At 47.2% G+C, this 25374-nt stretch overlaps 1 protein-coding gene across 4 annotated transcripts in view; it reads left to right on the top strand.

Annotated features, from left to right (window-relative positions):
* PAK5 (p21 (RAC1) activated kinase 5) overlaps window positions 1–25374 on the top strand; it is an 82670-nt gene that overhangs the window by 13006 nt on the left and 44290 nt on the right. For 3 of the 4 annotated variants that reach the window (XM_068675416.1, XM_068675417.1, XM_068675420.1), the window contains exon 2: window positions 13154–13294. The gene's annotated coding sequence lies outside the window, so the exon portion shown is untranslated. Of the gene's footprint in view, window positions 1–542; window positions 663–13153; window positions 13295–25374 lie in introns of those variants that run through there. The other variant, XM_068675418.1, reaches the window with a different exon arrangement.

Genomic DNA, 25374 nt, shown 5'->3' with positions numbered 1-25374 from the left:
CCTTTGCCCCCCAGGGCTGGAACTGCTCCCAGCGTCAGCTCGAGTCCTCATCATTCCCACCCTCTTCCGTAGCAGTTCAGTGGTGTTCTGAGCCTCTTAGGGGATGGTGTGCCTCAGCCCCAAGTTCTGCCTGCAGGCTCCTCTCTGTCCTGGTGGATGCAGCTACCGAGTCTCTCCGCAGCATTTCCCAAATGTTCTGTGTCCTGAAGGGTGCAGAAGATTGTCCCAGACTGAGGCTGTGGTTCTCTGAGGCTCATCTCTTCTGATTATATTTAAGCAAATGAAGTATTCATAATTCTAGATAAAATTAAGGGGAGGAGGGAGTGGTTCCACATTTTGAACGCAAACATTTAAAGCAAATGCAGCCTGCTGGGAAGCATCACATTAAATTGCATGACTTTAAAAGAAAAGAACATCCGTTTTACGTGAGTCCACGCTATGAAAGATTAGGAGTTAAGAGACATTTTTTCACCCACTTTGGAAGTAAATGCACTTTAAATTTAATTCTTCAGTGCAGCTGCCTCTTCCACGTCTCTCCGCAGAAAGCCTTCCCCGTGCCGAGGAGCGATGTAAAGATGTGGGCTGCATGCTAATCCAGCTGGAGCTGCCGAGCTGCCTTTCCACCCTTGGGAAGTTTCCCCAGCACCACCTCCTAGATAAGTGTAGGACTGTCTTTTCTTTTAACACGCCGCCGGTTTGGGGAGAGCTGTTGGGTAGCTTAGTAGCACCAGCGTTTCTAATGAAGCCGAAACAAACTGGTGTGTGTGAAAGGGGCTTATGGCACGGGGCTGGGGCAGCCAGGAGCAGTGCTGGGATGCTCCTGTTAGCTGCACGTCCCTGATGGGTGCTTGCACTTACTGCTCCTGCAAATACTGCTTGCTTCAGGCTGGAAAATCATCCTGCAAAAAATAAAAAAACGAAGATGCAGGTACGTTAGGTATGATGAGCTTCTGGGGAGTTCTGAGCTTTACCATCCATCCGCCACAGGAGGAGTTGCTGAGGGCATGCAGCATCGACTGCCAGCACTTGGAGAGTCTGGCTAGAGTAAAGGTGAGGCTTTGCTGCCTCCTCACCCCCTTCATCTTGATCTGGTCTGCTCCACAGCCTTCCTTCTCCTAGTTCTTGCTGCCTCCTTTTGAGAAAAGTGCCTTTTGTAGGAAAACCCTACGCAGAATCTCCTACTTGTCCTACTCATCTCCTTCTTCACAAGAGCATATTTTATAGTTTGAGCTCACTGATTTTGAGCTCATTAGTGCTGCCACATCATGCTAAACACATCAGCTGTGTCGATAATATGCAATCTGAAGCCATTATTCTCTGTTCTCGAGAAGTGATCTTCCTTTTTGTTGTTATTATTTTTGCACAGCACTGCGGTCTGAGTGCACTTCTCGCTTGTATTTGGTGACTTATTAAGGCTTATCCAAGTCACAGATTCCCAGCGGATGTTCTGAGCTTGTTTCTTATTTAAAAACATCATCTAAATTCAAATCAGGAATTAACACAGTTCTGTAAATGACATTCACCCCTCTGTAGAAGGACCAGCGTTAATCCTATGCGCCGCTGCAGCAGCATTTCGAGCCTCATTCGAGGGCTTTGATGGGCTTTACATGAGCCTTATGCAAAGCAGACCCCTCTCAGTAGGTAGGTAGGGCTAACCCTGCCTGCTTCAGGTACCGAGCTTAAACACGTGCCAAAGGGGCTTTTTAGGACATGGGTTCCCTGTTTAGCCAGGGAAGAAGACCAAAGGGTTGTGTGGCTCCTGTAAGGCTTCCTAGAAACCTCCACCTTTATTTTTTTTGCCTCCCTACCAGCTGGCAGCAGCAGTCTGTGCTGTCTGTGTTGCTGGAGTTCCCACAAAACCCATTGCCTCTGCAGGGCAAGAGGATGCTGAAATACTCCTCCAACATTATGCTGCTGGCTCAAAACTGTTCCTTCTTGCCCTTCACCATTTTTTTCCCAGCTTGGACATGCCCCCTGTCACCGTTGGGCTCCTGCAAACACCACGACACAAAGCCAAGCTTGTTTGGCTGCTCTTCTTTGTTAGCTATTTTTGTGTTACCTGGATCATTACTTATCAAAGAGGAGCTCTACCATGTGAAATAAACATGGTTAAACTTTAATAAGTAGCATGAGAGATGCTCTTTCTGATGCTGCGTGGGCAAACACTGGATGATTCTTGGAGGAGAGGAAAGGTAGCAGCAAACGTTTTTACCTCGTGTGTTTAATATCCCTCATAATTGCTTAGCGAGTGGGGAAGCGAATAAAGGAAACAGCAATTAAGAGCAGGGCTTTTTTTTTCCTCACTTACCTATCATGTTTTCAAATACATTGAAAGCCTTGAATGAAATCAGAGCGTACTGGTGGCACCTGTATTTGCCGGTTTTCTTAGAACCTGGCTTTTGCAAGGCAGAGCTCTCCAACTTCTCCCCGGCTAAGCGCGTTGAGGTACGTGTAGTGCTGCTCCCTGTCCACGCGAGGTGTCCCAACCGACCACTTCTGCCTAGATTCAGAAGAGCCCCCAGAATCACGTTGTCCTTTTTCCATCATTTCTCAGGCTGTTGTTTCCTCCCGCTTGCCCTGGCACGGGGCACGCTGTGTCCGACCACGCTTTTTTCTGCAGCATCCGCTGCTTTATTTGAGAGCCTCGTCTGGAAATTAATGGTTCATTGTATGGAAATGCTTGCTTTATCAGCTCTTCCTTACCTTCAGCTGTCAGCCAGTGCTTCCTTTTATTCCTTATTAGCGATAACAAAGCGCTTTTTACATGATATTTTCTTTGTGAAGGGTGTTTTATGCAGTAATCACGTTACCTCTCAGTCTTGCTTTAACCAAGCTGAACAGATTGAGCTCCAGATTTCTCATTCTGAGACATTTTCCTCTCATCCAGTCATTTTTAGAGCTTTCTCCTGTATCCTTTCCATTTATCAAGATCCTTTTGTGAAGGCTGACCCCAAAGGTGTCTGTGCTTTTCCAGGATCCTCAATGACTGTGACACGGGGGTGAAGTTGTCTCCCAGCTCGTGCATGTTGCATTTCCATTTTGCAGGGAAGTGGTTTAGGCAGAGCTGCCCCCATAACGTGGAGCAGTTGCACCCAGGTCTCCTGAATATATTTCCACGGGGGTGTTTTGTTAGCAGCTGCTGTGGCAGGTTCTGTAGGTACCCCTGCAGTCCTTGTGGTGAATGATAGTTTTCTCTTTTCACTGCTTTTTTTATTAAGTGTTTAAAAAAAAAAAAAGGCAGAATTTTGACGGTGCAGGAGCTGTTCCTGGAGGAAGACTGGTTGCTAACTTAGCCCAGGTACCCCTAACACTTTTCCCTTACTTGCTGGTGTTCCTGTTTAGCAGCTAAGCTGAAGTTCAGTAAGCATCTCTGACCTTGCTGCAGGGAAACGGTTAGGGGGGACCATTTGTTATTTTAAATCTCTTTACTTTTCCATTGTCAAATTCAATTAAGGGAGAGTTTATAGTTCCATTGGGAAAGGGCAGTGGCAGCAGAAGACCCAACAGCGTGAGCTGTTCCGGGGTCTGGTGGGTGTTTTCAGGCTCTTGGTGGCTTTGCAGCAAGTGCAATTAGGCGGTGGGGTGCCCTAATCCCACGGGCCTCACATGAGCTCTTCAGACAGACATTGGCATGGGCTTGGTCAGTCTCTGGTGCAAAAAGAAGTAAAAAAACCTTCCAGGAATTCGTCTGAAGCTGATTCCTAAGCAGGGAAGCAAATGGGATCTTGGGTGCTTGTGCTGACCTGCTGCACTTCGTGCCCCTGGCTTCATGGGGGACTTGTTGGTAAAGTACTGGTCTCAAGGCGTAGGGATTTTCGGACAGATGACTCTGTTGGGATTCTTTCCTGCCCCTTGCAGTAAACTTGGCACTTAGCAAGAGTCTCAGACCAGACTCGCTTCCTCTCCCTGCTATGTCATCCCTCCTCTCTCCCCAGCTAATGATGAAAAGTATTTTTAAGTACCACGTCCCAAAACTCTTGGAGAGGCTCTGAGCGACTGAGAAGGCAGCTGGGAGGATGAATGTGTCATCGCTGGAGCGAAACACATATTCGGGGAGTTTTCGTGGTGGCATTTTTTTTTTGTTTTGTTTTGTTGTTTTTTTTCCCCAATGTTGCCATTTCTGGTGGGCCAGCAGATGGAACTGCCCACGAGGCCGTATTTATCCCTGAAAAAGCAGCTGCTGCAAAATGCTGGGGCGAGGGTTGCCTGGACTCCTGTGCTGCGGAGAGGCTTTGTTGGTACGAGAGCATCGCCCCTCTGCTGGCTCAGCGGCATTCTCCAGCCTGGTGCTTGGTCCTGAGGTGTGCTTCCCCACATGCCAGGCTGGTCCTGCCTCAACCACGTGAAGCTGGCTGGAGCCAAAGCAGCCTGTTAGCAAAAAAAAAAAAAAAAAAAAAAAGTTTGTGAGTAGCCTGTTGGGCAAAAATGCAGCAAGGGGGACACCCGAGAGAGCAGCAGAGCTGGCTTCTGCACAGTGCTTCTGGAAATCCCCCGCGTGCTGGGAAACCCTTTGGAAAATGAATATTTAATGCAGAAATAAAACGATTATATGTACGTGTAAATGCTGTATTTATCTCCCTGCTGCCCTGTAAGTGGCTGGTAGCTGTCGGCCCCAGGGGGCTATAATAATTATCGCTCTACTGACTTGGCTAATAAAAAATCAATTCCAGTAAGACAGTCCTGTGCTCTGCTGCAGGAGGGCTGCTGGAAGCCTCATCCCTGCTTGAAGCATGCACCCACAGGGAAGAGGGACCGGCCTCGAGTCCGGCTTTCCCCCAGAGTGGAAGCTGGTGGAAGTGTTGGTTTTTTAAAGCCTTCTGCTCCTGGGCAGCAGCTGGGATCTAAGGCTGAGCAAGGGTGGGATGTGGCTCGTGGGCATGGAAGCCCATTGCCCATTTCCTTGGGGATCCGATGCTGACTCTGCTTGGGCTGAAGTCTCGGGTAGGTGCTTACGGCCACTTTCCCTTCACGTTGTCGTGTGTCCTGGGGGCAATGTGTCACTTGTTCGCTGGTAAACTTCCCCGTTCAGACCGATTAGACCTTTTCCGCACCATTCTTATTAATTGGCTCTGACTGCACCGTGTTAATTACAGCAGGGGTAGTGAGGTTGTAATTGCAGAGACTCGGTCCCTGCTTTGAGGACAGCAGGCAGCACTCAGCACGTGGCTCCCGGGGAGGTTTGTTAGCTCTGGGGCTGAACGTGGCACTTAAGCCATTAGTGTAATCTGGTGGTGGCTGCAATTATGTGAATAACCGGCTGGGAAGGAGCAGGAAAATAGCGGGGTATAAAAATAGCAGCGGGGAGCACACGCTTGGTTTTAGAGACAAAGTGGGAGCAGAGGGGGCTAGAGGTGGGGTGTGGGCACTGCTGGGTCCCGGGGCAGGGGAAACCTCTGGTCTCTGGCTCAGTGCCCGGCAGGAGCCGTGAGATCAGTGCCTGCACCGTGCCGTGAGGATGTGCGGGGCTAGCAGCGATTCCCCGTGCGTGCCCTGTAACCAGCTTAGCGTGCCGTATCATGGCACTGTAGAAAGTCAAATCTCTTTTTAGCCCAACTTCCTAAGGAGGCTTATGTGATCAGGCTCTGTTTATATCTTCATCCCTCCCTGGGAGAACTTTTGAACCTGCAGGCCGAGATCAGCCAAATTTACCAGCGGGAGGTGCTGGTGGTAGGAGGGCTGCAGGGATTTTGGAGCTAGACAGGGCTCTCACCCCTGCTGGTGACACTGAAGGGAAGTATTTCTGTGTCAGCTCGCGGGTGATCAGACAGGAGCTTTGCAGGAGAGGTTTGTATACACCCAGCCACAACCTAGCAGTGGAAATTGCTTTTTTTTTTTGTGGATCCTTGACATGTAGGTGCTGCTTTGCACAAGCTCGTCTGCGAGCAGCAAGCTGTGAGTAGCACAGGGGACGTCGCAGAAACAAATGGGAAAGCTTTCTGCAGCGTTACGGAAACTGGCAACATTTGGAAGAAACAAGAGGGGTTGTACCTCCCGAGGAAACTGAAGTCTCTCAGCAGCAACCTCAGTAAACTAAATCCTTCCTGGGGAGAAAGGGATAACCACGTGAAGAGGCCCGACGTCCCCGCTGCGCATCTGGCAGTCGGCTGCCCGCCGAGAAAAGCGGCTCTGCGCGGAGAGAAGGGCCCAGCTGGGGGGGATTAAAGCCCTCGGGGAAGCAGCACCAGCCGTGCTGGCTGCCCTGCTCGCTGTGGCTTCATGTCAAGGTGTGGGGAATGCAGCAGGACCAGAGGCTGCTGAGGGGCTTCCTTTCTGTCTCACTCACCTTTCTTGTCCTGGCTGGTTCCTCTGCATCTCCCGGTGGGTCAGCAGCGCCTCAAGGAGCTCACGGAGATGGGAGAGTTGTGTCTGCAGCAGCTCTCCCTCTGGTTTATAGGAAGCGATGCACCACCCCATCATGGTCACGGCAAGCAGCAGCAGCTCTCGTTTGCCTACGCCACGTTAATGAGGAAGAAATGGGAGAGTTTAGGGATGCGGTCGGTCATGGCAGCTGCTGCGAGCCTGTTGACTTCAGTGCAGCTGTCCCAGATGTGCACGGATGAGGAGGAAAAAGGGATTAAGCGGGGATGTCTCTGGGTGCCTGATGCAGGCACTCCTCTGGTTGAATCAAGGGGGTTTGTCATCGTGTTAAAGGGGAAGGAAAAAAGCAACTGCTGCTGACTTCAGCACTCAGACCTCAAAGAGCCTTCCAGGATGCCCGGCTGAGTTTTGCAGCTTGCATTTGGGATACGGGCAGAGGATGGCAAGCAGCTATTCCCTGCCTGCTGGGCACATGCACAGTCTTAGCCAGTGTGGCCAGTGACAGATTTGGAGAAGTTCTGCTTACCCGTGATTGTTCTTTGAGCTCAGTGAATTATTCTGGGGAGCACTCAGGACACTTCTGTGCCCATGCATCAGGACGAGTGCAGGTGGGGAGGACGGCAGGTGAAGGGTGCACCCTGATACGAACTTGCTTAAGAGCAATGCAGAGGGACCAGTATATTTAAGGATATCTGATCACACACCTCCTGAGGCACTGAGATCCGCTGTGAATGCTTGGATGCCATTAGCAGCCCCAGCACCAGAGGCTTGGCTGATCCTGGCACCATTTTCCTGCTCATGCAATCAGAAATGGTCTTGCTGCCTTGAACCCACGTGGTTGCCTTTCTGCCTTGCACTCGCTAGCTCTTGAAATACCTTGATCAACAGGACTGTTCGCCTTGGCATCACCTGCCACTGGGGGTTAAACAGACCTGCTTACGGAATATCTCACAAACTAAACCAGCGCATTTGGATTGCTTTTTGCACAAGACATGTAGCTGCTTCTCCGCAGGGGTTTGTAATGATACCAGGTCATCTCTCGGTCGTTGTAATTTTCAAGATAGAGCAGAAAAGAATGCCAATTAGTGTTTATGTAGATAGAGCTAAAAGGTTTTATTCCTAATTTCTAGGATACAGCTCTGAGCCCGCTGCATGCGCAGTGTTTTTTAGCAATTAAAGCCACTGCTTTCTCAATAATTAAAATATCCTAGAAGAAAAGGCTGATAGCATCATCAAAAAGGCAGTGAGCAAAACTCTCGGATGTCTCAACTCTTCTTAACATTCTCCTCTTTTTCAGCCTCTTGTGTCTTTTGGGATCTCTCAGGCAGGAGCTGCTGTTGTTTCTGTGCACTTCTCTGATGTATTTTGGTTGATTTGTCTGTGATGACCTGTCTGTGCAATAGTCATCAGGGACATGGTGCATGACTTGTCCAAATACCACTTACGATGAAAACTGCTGCAAAGATTCTCCAGCAAAGTCTTTATCATCATTTTTTTTCCACGTGTGAACACTGTATTGTATCCTTTGATTCCTAAATATTTTCCTCCTTGCTGCACCAATCTTATTTTCAGCCTTTACTCTTCAATCTTCATGGAATTGATTTAAACAACTACAAAAAGACTTCTGAAGCCGGATGTTCTTCTGCTTGGAAAATCTTTGAAGCTTGAATTTCCACTGCCTTCATTTTCCTGCTGTTTTCCTGGTGCTTTTTGCTCCTGGACATGAGTCTTCCAAGAGTCCATTTTCCTGCTAGTGTGAGTGCCAGGCTTTGGTACTTGAATAGCCAAGCTCCTGCCTGTAGGACTTTCTGGACTGGCTTTCTTATTCTTCTCATGCAGTTTATTATTTTTGGCCTATTAATTCTGATAGGGGTTAACTTTAATTATGCGAAGTTGAACTTGATTATTTAACCTTAATTAAGCCACTCTGGGTCTCCATTCCTCAAACCACTTGAGGAAGTCTTACAGTATTCCCTTCCTGGTCTAACCTACATTTGGAGCGTCGGCTCACCTTGTAAAACCGAAAAAGAGAGGGACGTCTCCTTGCCTCCCTAAAATGAAGGTCATTAAGGCCTGACAGTGAGGTTTGACGTGGTGGAGGTGTCACGGGAGGATGGCTGCAGGTGTTTGTCTGCTCGGACACCTCCTGCATTGGACACGTGGCTGAGCGCGTAGGCAGCCCTGCCCCATCCTAACCAGCAGGTAGTGCTTTGCCATGATAAAAGCCTGCAAACAAGGTTTTATTTATGTATTTCTGCTCTTGAAAAACAGCCTTCCCAGTTATGAATTTTGGGGTCTGCTTGTTATCTCACTCAAATCATCCCACACCACATGTGTGGGACCTTTTCCTTGAGCGTGGCATGACTTTCAGACCAGGTAGTACGGGCTGTCTAAACAGAATCACAGAATCACAGAATTTCTAGGTTGGAAGAGACCTCAAGATCATCGAGTCCAACCTCTGACTTAACACTAACAGTCCCCACTAAACCATATCCCTAAGCTCTACATCTAAACGTCTTTTGAAGACTTCCAGGGATGGTGACTCCACCACCTCCCTGGGCAGCCTGTTCCAGTGCCTCACAACCCTTTCAGTAAAGAAGCTCTTCCTAACATCTAACCTAAAACTCCCATGGCGCAACTTAAGCCCATTCCCCCTCGTCCTGTCACCAGGCACGTGGGAGAACAGGCCAACCCCCACCTCTCTACAGCCTCCTTTAAGGTATCTGTAGAGAGCGATAAGGTCGCCCCTGAGCCTCCTCTTCTCCAGGCTGAACAAGCCCAGCTCCCTCAGCCGCTCCTCGCAGGACTTGTTCTCCAGGCCCCTCACCAGCTTCGTTGCCCTTCTCTGGACCCGCTCAAGCACCTCGATGTCCTTCTTGTAGCGAGGGGCCCAAAACTGAACACAGTACTCGAGGTGCGGCCTCACCAGAGCCGAGTACAGGGGGACAATTACCTCCCTAGCCCTGCTGGTCACACTGTTTCTGATCCAAGCCAGGATGCCGTTGGCCTTCTTGGCCACCTGAGCACACTGCTGGCTCATATTCAGCCGACTGTCCACCATCACTCCCAGGTCCTTCTCTGCCTGGCAGCTCTCCAACCACTCCTCTCCCAGCCTGTAGCTCTGCTTGGGGTTATTGCGGCCCAGGTGCAGGACCCGGCACTTGGCCTTGTTGAACTTCATACAGTTGACCTCAGCCCATCGGTGCAGCCTATCCAGATCCTCCTGCAGAGCCTTCCTACCCTCGAGCAGATCGACACACGCACCTAACTTGGTGTCATCTGCAAACTTACTGAGGGTGCACTCAATGCCCTCGTCCAGATCATTGATGAAGATGTTAAAGAGGACCGGCCCCAGCACCGAGCCCTGGGGGACGCCACTAGTGACTGGCCTCCAACTGGACTTGACTCCATTCACCACGACTCTTTGGGCCCGGCTATCCAGCCAGTTTCTAACCCAACGAAGCGTGCGCCAGTCCAAGCCAAGAGCAGCCAGTTTCTTGAGGAGAATGCTGTGGGAGACGGTGTCAAAAGCCTTGCTGAAGTCAAGGTAGACCACATCCACAGCCTTTCCCTCGTCCACCCAGCGCGTCACTTTGTCATAGAAGGAGATCAGGTTCGTCAAGCAGGACCTGCCTTCCATAAACCCATGCTGACTGGGCCTGATCGCCTGCTTGCCCTTCAAGTGCCGCATGATGACTCCCAAGAGGATCTGCTCCATGAGCTTCCCTGGCACTGAGGTCAAACTGACAGGCCTGTAGTTCCCCGGGTCAGCCCTCCGGCCCGTCTTGTAGATGGGCGTCACATTCGCTAGCCGCCAGTCAGCTGGGACCTCTCCCGATAGCCAGGACTGCTGATAAATGATGGATAGGGGCTTGGCCAGCTCCTCTGCCAGTTTTCTCAGTACCCTTGGGTGGATCCCATCCGGCCCCATCGACTTGTGCACATCCAAGTGCCGTAGCAGGTCACCAACCAGTTCTTCGTGGATAGTGAGGGCCACATCCTGCTCCCCATCCCCTTCCACCAGCTCAGGGTACTGGGTATCCAGAGAACAACCAGTATTGCCGCTAAAGACTGAGGCAAAGAAGGCATTGAGCACCTCCGCCTTTTCCTCATCTCTTGTAACTAAGTTTCCCCCCGCATCCAGTAAAGGATGGAGATTCTCCTTAGTCCTCCTTTTTGTGTTGATGTATTTATAAAAGTGTTTTTTGTTATCTTTAACGGCAGTAGCCAGATTGAGCTCCAGATGAGCTTTGGCCTTCCTAATTTTGTCCCTGCACAGCCTCGCTACATCCTTATAGTCCTCCCTAGTGGCCTGCCCACTTTTCCAAAGATTATAAACCCTCTTTTTTCTCCTAAGCTCAAGCCACAGTTCTCTGTTGAGCCAGGCTGGTCTTCTTCCCCGCTGGCTCATCTTTGGGCACATGGGAACAGACCGCTCCTGCGCCATTAGGATTTGCCTCTTGAAGAGCGCCCAGCCTTCCTGGACCCCTCTGCCTTTCAGAACCGCCTCCCAAGGGATTCCACCAACTAGTGTCCTGAGCAGCCCAAAGTCAGCCCTCCGAAAGTCCAATACAGTGGTTTTACTGGTTCCCTTCCTGGCCTCGCCAAGAATAGTGAACTCCACCATTTCGTGGTCACTCTGCCCAAGACAGCTCCTGACAATCACATCCTCCACCAGTCCTTCTCTGTTTGTGAAGAGAAGGTCTAGCGGGGTGCCACCCCTGGTAGGTTCAAAACCAAACGTTTAAAACCAACGTTTTTAATTCAGTGTCCATCTTATTTTATCCAGGGGCCTCAGAGCTGACTGTTAATAAACACCAACTCGGACATTTAATTAAGTGTAAAACATACCACGATCCTGGATTTATTTTTAAAAAATTCAGCAGTACGATACCCAGATTTTCACGGCTTTTATTTAATTTCTGTACCTTCCTTCACGACACACTGTCCTGATGAGGTACTGCATCTCTTCAGTGATGTAATTGAATCACTTGAAGCGAACATCCACCTTTACTGGGTGGAACACGGGACTGCTGCTCTGCCTTGACAAAAGGAAAACTGAACCTGTGAATACAGCTACAGGCCTCTGGGGGATCGGGGTCCTCAGCTCGGTACGAGGGGACCGAAGGAAGGTTTTGAAGGTGCCACAAGCTTTCCCAGCTGTGTTCCTAGTACCAGTTCTAATGTTTATCGGGGTAGGTGTTTCCCAAGTACTTTCTCTGATACTTGCATAAAATCGACTGCTTTCGAAACATTGCTGCTGTGAATTCCTGGGCTAAAGCATCCAAAGGAGACTCGTACAAAAATTAAGTAGAGCATTATATACTCGTACACGTATCACAGAGATCCTGCCGTGATCTGCTTCCACCTGGTTATAAACCTGGCCTAACTCCCTCCTGTGCGAACTGGCAATCTGCTGCTGCCCGTCCCAGGTGGTCCCCCTGGACTTCTCTTGACGCCGAGGACCCTGGCAGGGAGCTGTGCATTGTCCAGGCTAGAAGTAAAACACAAATACGTGGAGATACCTCCTGAAGTAGCACGTCGTTTCTAAGAAAATGAGAAGGTGATGTAACATATATGGCTGGTCAGCTTGCCTGTTGAGTAAGAGATGGTTTCTGGAGGACATGAATTATGCACTAAGTCATTTTTAATATTAATTTGGTCGGTGCTCGTTAAAGTGACTGTGGCAGTGGCGTTCTGAAGTTGTTTTAAATAGTCAGAACCTATGGCAAAGAGCTGCCCCCCAGAAAACTTACCTTCCTATGAAAGCTGTTGTCAAATGAAGCCACTTCTTGCCTTGGAGAAAATCAGACCTTGGTCCCATGAGCTTTGGTAGCTGCCTTGCTTTAAGTGTAGGGTAAGTCCCATTAACTCTTGTAAGACTGGACAGCAGGAATAAAGTTACGTGTACGCACACGTGCAGGTAGGATCAGGGCATAAATCCCCTCAGCCTGCTCTGTGCCTCTGAGCTGGGGACTTCCCCAGGTGGTTTTTACCAAGCGTTCAGAGCTTTCCCCTGTGTGTAGAAACACCATTCCTCGTTGAAGGGATCATTGCTGCTCGGTGCTGGAGTCATCCATGTAATTCTGCTGGGGGGCGAGGTGGGAGCAGTGGGGCCTCATCCCGCAGGGCTCCCAGCACGCAGCAGCAGTTTGGTGCTGGAGGTTGAGTCTTGAAGCTCTTGGCCAACGGTGTAGGACCCATAGGGCTTGGTCCTGCCGGAGCCACCTGTCCTTTCTGTTGGCTTTGGTGGGTGTGAAGCGTGCTTTGCTGCTCCTGGGATCCTGAGCAGCAACCCTGCGAGGGACGGAGCTCTGTCTTGGCAGAGGTGGGAAGAAAGGCTCGAGCTGTGCTGCTGATGGGTGGCTGACCCAGTCCCAGCCTCAGTCTCTGAACTTTTCAGTTTATGAGGAGACAGAGACACCAGTACCTTGGTAGTCCTGGTGAGGAGACTCCTTCTGGAGATCCTCTGTTAAATCCCTGCTTTGAGTAAGACCTTGGAGAGATCTGGACCTGCTTCTCCCACTGCAGCTAAGCATTGCAGCCACTTGCCATGGGAGCAGTCATCACCCTTTCCCCGTCAGTGGTTTCACTAATTATACCTGCATTTCTAGGGAAGCAGCCAAATGCAGCCCACGTCTGTAAGTACCTTCAGATCCTCCAACTGTATTTTTGACAAATATGCTATGCCCATTTGGGGAAAAAAAAAAAAAAAAAAAAAAAAAAAGAAGAAACAGAAAATGTCTGTTTCAATTTTCATTAGACACATGGCTGATCTTTCTGTTGGTCTCTCCTGACTTCATTTCTCTAACTGTTTTTTCATTGTTCCCAATAGGAAGAGTGCTTTCCAGCTGGGCTGAGCAGTTGCCCTCACAGGAGACGTTTCTTCAGCCCGCAGTCGCCGTGAGCTCCAACACGCTGGTCCTGTGATTCTCAGCGCCGTGGGATGAGACCTCCCGGTCGGCTCAGCCCCAAGGTGGGTTTGTGCTCAGCCTGTCCTCTGTGAGCTCCCCGGGGCCTTCGTCGTGTATTTCTCCTTGTTTGCCAGCTCTGTCCTTGCTTGCAGCGCACGCTCCTGCAAATCCAGAGCAGCCTGTGGCTGCTGGCTGCATACCGCTGTAGGTGGTGTTTCTGTTTTCAGAAGGGAAGTATTTGTCAGCAAGTAAAACATTTACTGGTGGAAAGCTGCAGCATCTGCAATCCCTGGTTGTGTTTTTGGCAGCTATTTCAAAATCTTTGCCGTAATAACAGTAATTGCAATAGGTACTGTTGAGTGAAGGACAATTAGAGAGGGTTGACTTTTATGTTTTCCTAATATTCACCACAAGCTGCCACCGAGCCTCATTCTGCTGGTCCTTACAGCATTACAACTGGGCAACTCCTTTTAAGTCAGTGGCAGGAAAGTGATGTAAAAACCAGAGGAGCGTTGGGTCCAGCACCCAGTGTGGCTCCCAGCAGCACACTGTGATGCTCGAGGTGGTCGTAGCGTCTTTTCTGCTCCTGCAGAGAGCCCTCCACAGCTGCTCTCCCTGACAGCCTGATTTATGCCCTGGGATTTATGGAGCTGAACAAATGATCATAGGAAAGCTGTGCGCTTCATTACACTTGGCCGATTTTCCCAAGCCAGAGGGCAAATCCCCGCTTCTCTACCTGTGCTCACTTTGTGCAGCTGCCCTGCATCCTCTTCAATAGTCTGAAAGCCACAGATTAGAGGATGTTTCAAGGCGCCTAAGGAGTCCCTTACCCTCTTTTGGAAGTTGAGCTCAGGGGTGGTGTAAGTGTTGCTGCATTTTCCCACTGGCTGTGACCTTCCCAAGGAATGCAGCAGGGTACTGGGGCCAAATCCAACAGGGCATGTGAAGCAAGCTTGATCCCATTTTTAATATAAAATAAAAAATTTCAGGGTGTCCACGAGCAGAACAGTTCTCTAACATTAGGATGTAGTGGTTGTCTTGTTAAAATCATTTTTTATTGTCTCTCTTAAATCTATTTGAGTGGACTCAGTACAGTGTAATGTGAATTAGTGTCACTGCCATGAAAGTAAGATACCTCCCAGAACTGAGCCTTTGAGTCTTTCGTCACCCACCTTCCCTGGAGGGAAAGGGGATGTGTACCTGCAGTTCAGCTGGGGAAATACTGGGTTAATCACACAAACCAGCCAAAGCAGGGTAATGGTAGAAGTGTTTTTTCCCTCTTCAGAAGGAAAAATGGAGAAAATTTCTTTACTTTTCATTTAAATTTACTGAATGTTTGGTCTTGAAGCTCATTTCAGGAAAGAAACTGAGCACTTGGTTTCACCTCCATTAACCACTTTGATAGTCCAGGAACTGCGTTAATGCCGCCCAAGTTAATGAAGTGTGCAAATTAAAAGTTTCATCTAGTCCCTCCACTTAAGCGTATCTGAGGCCCAAAGGGGCCCATTCGTCAGCGGTCAGCTTGCACAGGTGGTACAGGGGTAAGAGTTGAGCCACAGGGTCTTTGCTGGTGGTGACAAACAAACCCAAAGAGACCAGGCCAGGCTCTCCAATCCCAGCTCGACTTCTCAGGGCTCCGCGGTTAAGAAATGCAGATTCCCGTGTTTGAACCAAGCACGTCAAGTCTGGAGCATCACCAACACCACGCAGTTGCTGTTTCCATGGAGGCAGCCGTGAAAGCAGATTTCTCCTTCAAAGAAAGGAAAAGCATGGGATAGAGCACGGGCACTCCAAACGGGTGAAAGTCCTTCACCAAACCCTGGCAGAAAGTGAGCCCCCTTTGGCTTCTCCTCTATAAATGGGTTTCCTAGAAGCCAGCTGCAGGCTCGTTTTTTGCAGAGAGACCCGGATCAACCACATGCTCTGGGTGGCTTCTGGCATCCTGGGGCCACGGATGGAGATGGAGACTTACCGATCTCAGCAAGCCTTACTTCCAACAGCGAGAGAGAGATAGGAGAAAACGCTAAGCTTGAAGGGGTTTTATGGATTTATGAAACCTTCCTGCTGGGGGAAGGGAGCTGCTGAGGCTTTGCCTGTCTGTAATAAATTCCATTCTGAGCAATCAGGGTGCTGGGAGAAATATTCAGGGCAGACCCAGCAAAACGGACCCGCAGCAGCCACCACGTGATGCGGAGTTAATTCTGCTACCATCGCTTCATCCCCTGTAAAACGGGGCTGCACAAATCCTCCTCCTTGCCATACAAGAGCTGCTCCCTTGGCTTTCCCCTTCGGTACCGCGTCAAGTCAAAGCTACTCGATCGATTCAGTGCCTTCTCTTCTGGCCTTACCCAATTTTCTGTTACACACCTGTCCCCTCAGCCTCCACCTCCACTCACGTTGGTATCTATGTGCTGCAGTTTTCCCCAGTGGTTTGTGTCGGGGTGAAAAAGCTTGGTGCTGATGAGCACCAGAGAAAGCTGTGTATCGGTGGCTCTGCTGGTGGATGGTGCTGCTCTTCCTATTTCCTGGTTCAGCAGGATAGGTGGACTTAATCATGAGAAAACCTTGCCACGGAGATCACACAAAGCAGCGAGCAGCTGAAGCGCAGGGCGAAGAGGAAAGGTGTCAGTGGGAAGCAGATGGGCAGCACAGTGTGTGGTGTGCCTGGCATTTGTTGCTCTGCAAGAGGAAGCTCAGAAAGGAGCTACAGTGGGACCAAAGGAAGAGGAAAAACACCAAAACCCATAAATATTCAGAAGAGCAGAAGAGACAAATGTATTGACCTAAATAACCATTGGTGACTCAGAAGCTTAAAGGCAGTGTTCGAGTCATAACTGGGCATTAACAGCATGAAGGTGCGTGGACAAAATGGGGCAGCAAAGGAGGAAAGGGGAAGCTTCGGGAGCAAAATGCGAAACAATGGAGATAGTTTCTCTGAGAGTCCACCTTCCGCTCTCACCACAGAGACCCTTGGCAAACCAGGCCTGTAAGCTGATATTTTGCCTTCTGCCAAAACCAAGTCGGGGACTGCTGCCTTCCTCCAAGCAGGGTTTTTCGTTAGGCTAATTCGGTCAATAATTCCGTCTGAATCATCGCCATCTGATTCATCCATATGAATCGCAGACTGATTGCAGTTTTTGTCTGTGTTTCTCCCATCTGAAAGCAAGCTGACCTGCAAGTTTTTGCTTTGATGCATCCGTAGGAAAATTTCATCTGTGCTGCCCCATCGTCATTTTTCTCTCGTTGAAGATTTTTTTAAACAGAAGGGATTAGCCAGAGTGGAAGGCTGTACTGCCATCTTTCAAAAAAACAAAACAAAAAAACTCTTCCCTGGAGAAGCTTGAATTAATCCCCCCTTTTGTTTCTGCAATGTAATTGATCATTTTACAGATCAGATTCCATCAAAGTACACTGATTGATAAAGCCTCAGTGTCTTCGACTTTTGATGTTCTCATCATAATTTGTGTATATTTCCTACCTATCCCCTGCAGTGCCTCTTTGCATCTGTATTGCTTTGTTCTGTATTTATTCCTCCTAGCGTATGATGACACCAAGGAAAATCCTTTCTGTGTTATTACCATGAAAAGCTGTTCTCCTGGGGTCAGTTCTGTGAACTTTCGTTATTTTGCAGCAAACATCAGGGGTCAAAAATGTGGAGGGGAGTAACTTAGCTGTGGGTAAATGGAGGTGAGGGGGAGCATAGGGACGGAGCTGGAGGTGTGAGTGGGTTTGAGATGAAGTCTGGAGAGCGCATGGAAGGTGGTTTTGCAGAAATAAGGAAATGAGGAGCAGTGCGGGGAGGACAGGTAAGAGCTGATGGAAGAGGCCCTTTGGGAAGCAGCCCCAGTGCAGTGTGGGCACGGGGAGCAGAGGCAGGGCAAAACTGAGAGCTCTGGAAAACGGGCAGTGTGCAGGAGCTGCAGGGATGCCTGGCGCTGCTTGGAAAGGGGAAATGGAGTGGGAAGATGCTGCAAAGTTCCCCTCACACACTCTTCAGATTTTAAGTATGCCTTTAGCCAAGAGAAAAAAAAAAAAAAAAAAAAAAAAAAAGCCTAGTTCCTCCTCCCCCCATCTGTAACTTCCTTGCTCTGATTATTACCAAGTGTGGAGGCATTTGCCTCTGCACATGTGATGGATGCCAGCAGCACTGGAAAGCTGTCATTGGGGGGAAAAGGAGAAAAAAATCTCTTTGTTTCGTGGAGCAGAGATCAGTGGAGCATTTCAGATGATCGCTTTCAGATTATTGCTGTTCTGCTCTGCCTGTAACTTGCCTTTTCCTCTGAATTAGAAAGCTGTCTATTAATGGGCTGAAAGGTGAGTTGTGGTTTTGCATGTTAGTGGGATTGATTCATCCCCACAGGAGTGTACTCCTGCAGAAAGCAGAAAAAAATGCACGTGTTGGTAATTAAATCAGCCTTTATTTACTAATATTGGCTCTGGGATTTTCCAAGGCAGAAATTTCCATCATTGTTTTTCCCTTCTGATGAACATGAGCTCTGCTGGATTCAGAGCAGATAATGTGCAGCTCTGCCTTTGTGCTTCTTTACAACCCAACAGGTTCACAAGATCTTGATGAAGGAACAGGGTTTAAGTTGCTGAGGCTTCGTTTTCCATTGAGATGTGGGAGACAGCGGCAATGAATGGGAAGGAAGCAGGCACTGGTGTGCTGAGTGGCTGGAGCTGTTTTTACCCCTGTTTATTCCCAGCTCACTTCCCCAGCAAATTTCTTTCTGAGTGAGGACTCAGCATCTGCTGAAGCACAGTGTGATAGTGGGGTGGAGCTGGCTCCAGAACAGATCCCATGCAAGGAGAAAGGTGTTGGGCAAGCTGTTTGGCAAACAGATGATTAATGTTCAGTTGCACATCGTTATCGCTGAAAAACAATGTGGAGAGCTTCTGTTTAAAGGGTTGGGTGCAAAGCTGCAGTGCTACAGGAAGCAGTGTATCCCTACCTTAATCTTTCTGCTTTTCATTTAGCCTTTATTTTGTAAAAAGAGTAGTCACTTCGGGTTTCTGTGCAATATCTCTTCTAGCTTGTGTTACAAAGAAAGGGAAATAAGCTTTCTGAAACAAAGTCAACCACCTGCCCTCTCACCCCTGCTTTTGCATGTGCTGTCACCATTCAGGGTTATTTTTCACATCCTGATATCCATAGAGAGAAATAGAGAAGTCGGTGTCTCTTTCTAGGGTCAGGGCTCTCTCCTGTTGAGCTTTGAGTCCTGTTGAGCCACCAGCGGTTCAATTGGGACCCAAATGATGAGCCAGGAAGCAAAAGGCTGCAATGAGACCGCTCTGCACCAGGACACAGATAACTGGATGGAAAGATGACTTTCAGGGAGGTACGAAACACACAGCAGCAGGCACCCAGCTCTGCTCTCATAGGGTAACATCCATCATAAATACACTTTTTTTTTTTTTTTTCATTTCTCAATAAAATACTTTGCTGCATATTTGACATTTGAAAAAAAAACAAAAAACAATATACTGATTCAACTGATTTTTAAATGGCACCGAGGGTAGTGTAGGTCTGCTTGGCAGCTCCACTGCAGATACAGCTTTTGCAGCCTGAGCCCCCACAAGCAAGAGAGGAAAATCTCACATGGACTTTGCACTGATTTATTCATATCACATCTCATACGTGGGCGAGCTGAGCCTTCAGCTTTTGGAGTCCTGAGCATTGGTTACTTTCAAGGACATGCCACAAGTAAGGAACACAGGGAGATGAGGTTATCTTATTTCCATTTAAACCATCTAACCTATACATAATAAGGAGAAATAGTGGTTATAATAACAGATTCATTACCTGTACTCTGAAGGTAATGAACCTTCAGAGTACTACGGGGGAGCTACTGGAAGAGGTATTGTACAGCCCACTGTTTTACATAATCATTTTAAAAGCTGTCCACGACTTCTTCCTGCATTTATCCTGAGGAAGCTGAAAATAATTTAGAAAAAAAGGCTGTGTGCTGCCGGTGATTACACAAGTCAGAGCAACTGAAGGCTGGGTCGGCCCCCTTGTACTGTGATTTTTTACGTGGACGGACAGGTGGCAGAGCCAGCGGTGGGGCTGTGCTGTGTCTGTGGTGTGTGGCAGTGCCACCAGGAGCAGTGCCCTGCCACCCACCCAGGGGCACAGAGAGGGGCTGCCTTCCAGTGCAGGCTCTGTTTGTTGTCTGGAGCAATATTTTTGTAATAATATTTTAGGAACATGGTCGGAATGGCAGAGGCATGCCTTGACCTCTTCTGTAGAGGCTGGGCAGTGCAGCATCTCCTGCAGCTCCACGCGCAGGTGCTGCATGCTGCTGGCCTCCAGCTCCCAGAGCTGTTGGGGGCACATCCCAACACCCGGAGCTGTCCAGAGGGGAAAATGCACCAAGACCAGGGGTGGCCTTGATGCTGGAGGAGGTCTCAGTGGAAAACTTTGAACCTAACTGGGAGGAGGTACTTGGCTCTTGTGAGCTTTTGTGTTTGTGTGTGTCAATGCATGTACACAAGTAGCCTTCAGTCTTTTTATTCTCTGTGATATTTCGACACACAGAAATATGTATCTTAAGTTTTGGCCACAGACATCGCTCGGAGGCTGTCAGCCAGCAAAGCACGTGAACGTGTTCCTGCAGCTGGCAGCGCGCCCAGCGGTTTGGCAGGAGGAGGTGGTGAGTCCTCTCTGAGTGCTGTGCTCAGGTTTATAATAAAACGAGAATATCCACGCTGGTTTTTGAAAGGGCTGATAATGATGATGATTTTGGAGCTTTTGAAGGCTTTCCGTGTGCCATAACTTTAAGTGCAAAAGTGACGTGCAGAGCCTGATCTTCGCAAAACCCATTTGCGGTCCTTCCCCTTGCAGATAATCCCACATCCTTCTGTAGCCTTGGCTTTACGGGAGCAGACAGAAAGCTTTAGGTTCCTGCAGGAAATGGAAATGGTATTGATTATTTGTAACTTCTGAGTGTATTCGCCGATGTACTGTTAATTTACCAGCTGGGGAGCTTGAAGCTTTTTGCTAAGCAGTGAAAAGCCTTGGGAGTTGATTCTTCTTCAGCTTTTCTCCCAGGAAGCCAGCTGAATAGAGTACAAGGTATGCTGTAATATGTTGCAAGAGTTTATGTAATACCTCGGAGTTTGTTGTAGCAGAAGAAATGGCTGCTCTTGCACCAGTTTTGTCGTTCAGTTTGCCATCACTTGGCAGATGGTGTAAGTGTCGCATTACTGAATATTTTTAGGGATTCTAGGGGTCCTCGGTCACAGAGATGGAAAATGAACTTGGCAATCAGGTACAGCAAACAGGAGGAAGGCATCTTATGAAAGGACAGCCTCTTCTTTCCACAGTTACGTAACAATCTGAGCGAGATGTTGTGGCCACCTGCTCGCGGCCTGTGCCAGCAGCGGCCTAGCGCTAGGCAGGGCCTCCTGCTGTGGTGAAAGCCTCTGAAACGTGATGGCGGCTCGCAGCCTTTGTTGGTTCCGTAGGGAAAATCCTGTTTTTTCCCTGATACAAAATAAAGTTTTCAGTTCGTCACAAATTCAGCTTTGGTTTGTGAACAGCGTAACTATTGAGAACTGCACAGCCTCTGTGTACACTGACTGAGGAGTCCGAATTGTTTTCCTCATACACATCCCACGTCATACTCATCGTTAAGGAGCAGCTCTCTGAAGTCTGTTCCCTATTTTGACCCAAATAATTTAAACATGGGTTCACGGTATGCAGTATTTGCAACCTAGAGGAACTGAAGACAGGCTTAATGTCAATGGACATGGGAGTCTTTTGGCTTATTTTCTTCCACTCGTTAAAGTCTGTGCAATCCTGTTCCCTAAAGCACGGCAGGTTTTGGGTGGACGAAATTGTCACCAGTTCTGTGGAGGCATTTTGCTTAGCACTTTTCAGTGGACATGATAGTTGAATCATTTGGATTTCCAAGAGCATAGTTATGACAAATTGCTGCAGGAAGGAGTTTTAAAACATGTTAAAAAGAGTAAAATAGGTTTTCAGCAGTATGCATTGAGTGCAGAGGCTTTACAGGCATATAGTGTAAAGATTTTATTGTTACTCATTTACAACGTCTTGAATAATTTGAGTATCATGACCGTCTTAAAATCATTTTCCTAAAACTTTTATATTGCCTCATGAAGCACACACTAACTCATCTTCTCTGGTAACCATGTAGAGCACAGACAATTTTCAGATCAGATAAAAAATAATCGTGCAATTTATTGATTCATATGTTCAAAAAATTGAGGAAAAAACTAGGCTGACATTTTTGGAGTTTTCATTTTTTAAAATAGTGCTTTATGAGAGCTTATTAATAGAGTTTTATGTTTCTTTTCATTTAAGAACAAAAGGAAAACAGTGAAAATGAAATAAAAGTCTTGGTAAGACAAAATACTTCACTTGACCCTGAACAGTAAGTCTGTGCCAGTAAAAATATTATTGCCATTTGGATCTGAACTCCTTCTGCATGCTTATTTCTTATCTCAGCCAGCAAACTTTGCAGTCCCTTTTGTCACTGCATGCTAACCCTGGCCCCCACCTCCCAGGTAACTGCACGTGTTTCTATAATGTGTCTTTTTGCAGCCACTTTCCCTGCTTGTCCCTTGATTTCCCAGTTGTATCAGCAGCTTTGTAGGCGTTGTTCGGTAATGAAGTTGGGAATGAATGAGCTAACGAGCCTCCCTGCCCCTGGAAACAGCAGTGAGCACAACCACAGGCAGCATGCAGGGATTTCCCTTTTTTTTTTTTTTTTTTCTCCTCCCCCTTAATTGGTGGTGTATTTTTGCTGCTTAGACTTTAAGAAGAATCTTCAATCCCAGATGCAAGTACACTAAATTTGTGTTTTCCAGCGATATAAAAAGAAGGTTCAGGGCCTGGAAGCCACAACCACAATTTCCCTGGGTATAGAAGGTGGCAGTGGTGACCATCTAGGATGCAGCAGCCTCCCCAGTTGTTCAAAACCTACATGCAGCCAGAAATCATTTCTATTTTAGTCCTTTAAAAGCTTGAAAACAATTAAAAAAAAAAATCAAAGTAGCATGCATATTTCTGGATTTGCACTGCTTGCCCAGAGATAGAAGTGAAATAATCACAGAGATAAAAGAGAAATTATTTCATTCAGTTGTATCTAAGTTTTATATTATGTTTTTGTTTGCTTTTCTGGGGCTGGTCTCAGAACTTCCACATCTGTTTCACAGATACAGCATAAAGGGTTTCAGTTCCTCCCTGAACCCTTTATCTCCCAGTTGAATTGAGAATGGGTGAAACCCATCACTTCCTAATTGATGTTCAGAGATAAGAGAAAACAGTCCACAGGGCAAGGTCCCTCAGCTATGAAACACTCAGTGCTGAGGAATTGTTCAAATGCAGTTGTTGATTTTGGTGGGTGATTCACTGCTGTATAAACAATTCATGTTCTGTGTAAAAAACTTAAAATAAACTTTCTGAAGGAGATATAAACAGTAAGCTCTAGCAAACCCTTGAAGAGATCGATTCTCATTTTTAATTCAGAAACTGAGTATTGCATGACACCAATTCAGTAGATAATAGGATAAGAATTGACTTTCAAACCAGCTTTTCAGCACTCTGCAGAGTAAGAACAAAAAAACCAACAAAACACAATGTGTAAGAAATAAAAAAAATAAAGTAGAATCTATACTTTTGCATTTTATTGTGGATCATGGAAATATTTTTCCTTCATGTTAGAGTGATATAAAACAAAACTTAATACAAAGGTAGGAAACCCACAGTAATAACAAGAAGCGTGATTTTAATCTTCCAGGCACTTGCTGTGGGTATGATAATTGGCAGACACGTTTGTTTGCATTGTAAAGACATTTTGACAGATCAAGTAATCCGAGTTTGTTTTGCTTATTGGCAAACACTTGCAGGTCAGAAGTGTTTCATCCTAAAGTCTTGTTATCAGACTCTCCGTTAATAATGCATGAGGCAGGATTCATTTCTGGTTATCATTCGTTGCAAAGCAATATTACAAATTAAAAGGTGAATGGGAAGATCTGCTGCCACAGGTGTACGTCCCCCTCGAGTCCCCCTCACACTTGTGACTGGCTGTGCCTCTGCCGGCCCCCACTGAACTGAAGTTTTACATGAAAAAAAAAAAAAAGATAGATGATTTGAATGCCTAAGGGTGCCATTTGCTGTGTTGCAAGTCGGTGGCAATCCATTTATTTTTCTGGCAATGCCATTTATTTTGCTGAGGCTGTGCTAGTTGGCCCACTGAGGAAGTGGCCCAAAAGGCAGAGGTGGTATAACCTGCGGTGTGATCAATCAGAGCAAGTTTCCAAGCAGTTCTCAGCCACTTTCCAAGTCCTTCCCTTGCAGTGCTTACTGTACAGTCACCCCTGCCCATAGAAATGCCGATGTTAAAAATTAACTCATATTGTTTCACCACTCCGGTTTTGGTATTTTCTACAGGGTTCCCTGCTCTCCCTGCTTACCTGATAGATCATGGCATTTGTCATTGGCAGCGTTTCCTTTTCCTGAATATTTTTTTGCTCATTCAAATCATTAAAAGAGAGTAGCTGTTTCTGGGTCCTTAGCTACATTCTTCATAATTAGATTATATTTTTAAAAATATTGAATGTAATAACATAGTTGTAATAATAATACCTCAGAAAAATATTTCAACCGCTTTTAAGTTTCAGAAGTAGCTTGAGATTTGGGGTGTCTCACTTAATGGGTGCCTTATTTAATATCCTCTCCCTGTGGGCATCCAGCATTTCCAGCAAAATGAATACCATTAATTCTCTCAGGCTGAGCTCCCAAAGAACTAACTGCTTCAGAAAATCTGGAGTCTTTTCATCCGTGAGGGGTAGAAATGGTTTGAGTCACCTCCAGGGGTTGGTGGTCATTGTTTTTGTTTGCTGTTTTTTGTTTTTTGTTTTTTTCCCCCATTTTAATGTGCCCTGAGCTGCTGCAGACCAATTCATTGCAGGAACTCCGTCTGCACGGTGCTGTGTGCGCGTGTGTAAGGTAATAGGGAGTGACTGGCTACAATACATGCGTTTAAGCTACTCAGCTGAAAATTACTGAGCATTAAAATCCACTGGGAGTCACACGACTTCTAAATTAGGAAAGCACATGTCAGTCAGTGTGTGGAAATGAGCCCTCGTACAAGAGCAGCTTTCAATAAGAAGAATGAGTATTGTTCCCTAGAGGACATAAATCCTGGTTTGGCCACTCCATAGCAGCTTTTACTATTTTTCTAGAAGCATGTGTTACCTTTTGTTGTTATTTTTTCCTGTATTTTGTTCTATTGTGCATTTCTGTTAGATATGTCTCATGGGCCAGCTATCAAGAGACACCCTGCTGGGCTGTGGTGTGACGAATTTTCAACTGCAGACAAGGTATTGTGGGGTTTGAAAGAAACATGGACAATGACAAGTGCTGGACAGCTTGTAATTGTTTAAATGGATTCTTATTACATTGTGCAGTGACACAATAACTCTGAAAAATTGGCCAATTTGACCCCAGGTTGAAGTGAGCACAGTGCTGTAGGGTAAAGGGGCCTTTTGAGAAAGGATGGCACTTTACAGCTTATTCGGTGTGGTCTAGCCATCAGTCAGGATTTATTTTGCTATGATTAAAACATGTATTTTCAGTGTTTAAATGGCTTAGGAGTCTGTCCCATCTCAAAAATTATATCACACACCTTGAAAATCCGTGGGATTTAGACAATTAAGTTGAATCCTGTTGACTGTTAAGCTTTTTTTGTGCCGAAATCCATGTGGTTGTGCTTTGAAAATAGTATTTCTTTGCTTTTTGAACCAAGATAGGTAAAAGTGAGGCTGGAAAATCTTTATGGTCACAAGTGATTCAATTTCCATCAGTGACACGATGTCCGTGCAGCAGAGCTTAGTTTGCGGCGTGGGCAGAGGGCTCTCAAGCGCTGGCTGGCTTGGTCTGCTCGGGGTTTGTAGGGCCTCTGTGGCCTCTGGAAAGGCACAGTTAAAGTCATCCTCGTGATTCGTTGGTAAGGTGCACCAGAACATTTTGCATAGGTTTCTTTATTTTGTTTCTAAATTGAAACGCTAAAGTTATAGTCAAGAAGAGCAAATGGTTAAGCAGGGATCATGGAGACACTGGGTCTCCAATGAAATGGATGAACCAACCTGGCTTTCTCCTGTGTTTGGTGTT

The sequence above is a fragment of the Anas acuta genome, chromosome 3 (assembly GCF_963932015.1).
Source record: "Anas acuta chromosome 3, bAnaAcu1.1, whole genome shotgun sequence".
Classification (NCBI taxonomy): Eukaryota; Metazoa; Chordata; class Aves; order Anseriformes; family Anatidae; genus Anas; species Anas acuta.
Note: the sequence above shows the minus strand (reverse complement) of the source record. Positions and strands in the feature narration are given on the sequence as shown.